The sequence below is a fragment of the Dioscorea cayenensis genome, unplaced genomic scaffold (assembly GCF_009730915.1).
Source record: "Dioscorea cayenensis subsp. rotundata cultivar TDr96_F1 unplaced genomic scaffold, TDr96_F1_v2_PseudoChromosome.rev07_lg8_w22 25.fasta BLBR01000387.1, whole genome shotgun sequence".
NCBI lineage: Eukaryota > Viridiplantae > Streptophyta > Magnoliopsida > Dioscoreales > Dioscoreaceae > Dioscorea > Dioscorea cayenensis.
Window position 1 is genome coordinate 35787 of NW_024086778.1, and position 3849 is coordinate 39635.

Below are 3849 nucleotides of genomic sequence, written 5' to 3' on the forward strand. Positions count from 1 at the left end.
TTACCCATGGCTTGGAAGCATGATGTGCAAAGTCTCTTAAGAGTAGAGGGTGTATTATCAGGCTTCGGACCACCTAGCAATGGTTCATCCAACTTTTTTGGCTCATGTACGTCTCCAACAGCCTTGGAGCATTTCCGGTGGCGTCTTCTAGCCCTCTTCATTCTCCGGAGCACCTTCTCCAAGATCCGTGTGGTAGATGGTACTTCATCCGTCGACCCAAGCATCATTACATCTTCATGTCCCTCCTCTTGGTCGAACAAACCTACATACGGATCCGGATTGAACATTGCCTGCATGTATTCATCAACAAGCTCATCAGTAGTGTCTAGAAAGTATAAAGTGTCATCAAAATCAAGAGAATGCCGCATGGGTTCAGCAAGGCTGTATGTGAGCTCGTCATCTCAAACTCTCAGTGTGAGTTCTCCGCCGTCGATGTCAATCAATGCTTTGGAAGTCCGCAAAAAAGGTCTCCCAAGTATCAAGGGTACATCTGCATCCTCATCGACGTCTGGCACTACAAAGTCAATCAGAAAAATGTACTTGTCCACCTTAACAAGCACGTCTTCAATGATGCCTCTCGGATGTCGCACCGTTCGGTCCGCCAACTGTAAGGTCATCCGAGCAGGCCTAGGCTCTCCCAAGCCTAGCTTTTGGAAGAAGGTGTATGGCATGACGTTGATACTTTCCCCTAAATCCGCCAATGCCATTTCTTAACCTAAGTTCCCAATGTTACACGGAATGATGAAGCTTCCCGGGTCTTTCTTCTAGTTCGGCATGTTCTTTTGCAACACTGCCGAGCATGAAGCATCTAAAACCACTGAAGCACCCTCCTCCAACTTCCTTTTGTTGGTCAGCAAGTCTTTCAGGAACTTCGCATACTTAGGCATTTGAGCTAATGCCTCAACAAAAGGAATATTGATGTGGAGTTGCTTGAACAAAACCAGGAACTTCTTATACTATTCATCCCCTTGGTCATTTTTCAATCTAGAGGGATAAGGGATTCTTGGCTTGAAAGGTGGGGGTGCCACCTCTTTCTCTTTGCTTATCCCCTCTTCAACCTCCATACCCTCGGGTGCATGTTCTTTTGGCTTCTCACTCGGAAGCCTACCTTCAACCTCACGACAACTTCTCAAAGTGATCGCCTTCACATGCTCTCTAGGGTTGGTTTCTGTGTTGCTTGGTAAACTTCCATGTGGCCTTTCGGAGAGAGACTTCGTAATTTGGCCCACTTGATTTTCAAGGTTATGCAAAGTGGCGGTGTGGTTGCAAAGTGTAGACTCAACTGATTCAAACCTTGTATTTGCAGATTGTATGAATCTAGTCAAGTGCTTCTGTAAGTCTGTCATTCGGGTTTCCAAACCTGAGACTCTGTTTTTCCACTTGGGGGGATTGGTGTTGTTGGAAACCCGGTGGTCCCATGGCCTTTTGTGGTGCTTGATTACTCCTTGAAAAGTTGGGATGATTCTTCCAACCTGAATTGTAGGTATTGCTATATGGATTTCCTTGAGGTCTCATGCCATTACCTACAAAATCAACATTTTCCACTGAAGAAACATCTCAAATAGAGATCGGGCAATCGGAGGGAGCATGTCCTCCACCACAACTGGCGCAATTAGTCACGGCCACCACTCTATTTGAAGTTAAGTCATCTAACTTCTTACTGAGATTCTCTACTTGGGCCGCCAATGAAGTTACCGCATCAATTTCATGGAGACCGGCCACCTTTTTCTTCTCCCTAACATTCCATTGGTAGCTATTTAACCCCATTTCTTCAATCAACTGACGGGCCTCATCGGGGGTCTTGCTACCTAAGGTACCTCCTGATGCCGCATCCAAGAGTTGCCTTGTACTCTTGTTCAAACCATTATAAAAGGTTTGAACAATCATCCACTCCGGGAATCCGTGTTGCAGGCACTTTCTTAGGAGCTCCTTGAACCTTTCCCATGTCTTTAATAGAGACTACAATTCCAACTGAACAAAGGATGAGATCTCATTCCTAAGCTTTGTTGATTTTCCGGGAAGGAAGTAACGGGCTAGAAAAGCTTCTACCATCTCCTCACAAGTAGTAATCGATGCTCTAGGTAATGAGTGTAGCCACTGCTTCGCTCTCCCCTTTAGCGAAAATGGGAAGGCTCTCAATTTGATGGCATCATCCGTAACCCCATTTATCTTCAGCATGTCGCACACCTCAAGAAAGCTCTCTATATGACTATTTGGATCCTCATCGGCCAAACCGTTGAATTGTGCGGACTGCTGCAATATATGGATAAATGCCAGCTTCAGCTCAGAATTCTGAGCTGTAATCGGGGGATGCACAATACTCAACTGTGTCCCCAATACTGAAGGTCTGGCATAATAGGATAGTATTCGCTGTTGCTCATTCTGTCCTGCCATGTTTTTAGATTCTTCTACTTCCAAGTCAGCTGAATTAGACTGTTCTTGTACAGGTTCTTTCCCTTTTCTTCCAAGTGTGCGTTCAAGCTCAGGATCTCCTTCAATCAATATTGAGGGATTCCCTCTGGTCATAACATGGAGTTGCACCAAAAGAAAGAAAACAAAACCAGATCGATGATAGAATAAGAAGATATGAAACAAATGTATGGTGAAATAGCTAAGAAAACAAAATGTAAAGTATCTCTAAATGCCTACTCCCCGGCAATGGCACAAAAAACTTAACAAGGTCCCCTTGCGTATATCCCACAAGTGCACGGGTTTGTCGAAGTAATAATCCCGGGTGAACGGGTATCGAATCCACAGGGAGTAGGGAATAAAAATACTTAATTCGATTCTTAGCTATGTAAAAGATCAATGATGATGAGTGTGATAATGATTCAATTCTCAACAGTAAAAGCAACAAGTAAGAGAGCAAAAGTAAAGAAGGGGGGTAAGGCAATCGATAAAGATGGGGTACCCAGATAATGCTCCTCCTAGGATAATTGTTTCAAGTGCAAGAACCCTCTATTATGCTTCCTAATCAATGCAATGGTGAGTCGTGGAAATCCTTAATTACATAGTCCCAAATCTAAGGTCAACTATGCCTAACTCTATACATGTCCCGAAGGAGAAATCGAACAATCTCAACACCTCGCACTCGCATAGAGTTGCAATGAGCTCTAGGGATTCCAAGTGATAAATCTCTTCCTAATTATAGACCTAACCCTTTGGTCCAGGTGGAAGGTCCCTAACCACAATTGAGCCCTAGATACTAAGATCACCTCAACGCTTCACTCCGTTGCACGCGCAACTAAGCCCCAGCAGAAGTTCATCCCTTAGACCATTCACTCTTTTATGGCCACAAACAACTCGAGGAACAGAGGTATAATCTATCACGCAGGAGGAGAAAGGGGACGCTCCTGTACCTCTTGACTCATCCTTTCAACCCTCTCCAACCTAGCTTTGTCTAACGCTCATGGTGTGTCACTCACTCACAAGGTTACCAACAAGAACTCTCAACCCTAGTGTCACTCTATTGGAAATGTTCATACAATCAAGCATTCAAGGTTGGAACTCACAATAAACATCAATTTATTGAAAGCATAATATAGAGGTTCAAAGAAACAAATACATCCTAGGGTTCACAATACCCTAGTACCCACTAGGGGTTTAGCTCTCCATGGAGCTAAGTACAATCAAAGAAATAGAATGTAAAAGCAATGAATCCATAGAAAAACCACCTCGATGGTCGTGTCGATGGTCTTCTAGAGAGTCCTCTACTCATCGTCCAAGGATTTCCTCATCCGGTATAGGATACCCCTCGACGGAAGCACCCCTACCAACCTTCATCCTAAGGAATGACGATGTCATAGCTGTAGAACCTCTCCAAAATCCTAGCCAATACCACTCAAAACC

The 3849-nt window shown here is 44.2% G+C and overlaps 1 non-coding gene across 1 annotated transcript; it reads left to right on the plus strand.

Moving 5' to 3' along the window:
• The first annotated feature begins 1897 nt into the window (after positions 1-1897).
• LOC120254224 lies at positions 1898-2004 on the plus strand. The gene has a single exon (XR_005534551.1). It is a non-coding gene; the product is annotated as a small nucleolar RNA R71 (small nucleolar RNA).
• The last annotated feature ends 1845 nt before the right edge of the window (positions 2005-3849 follow it).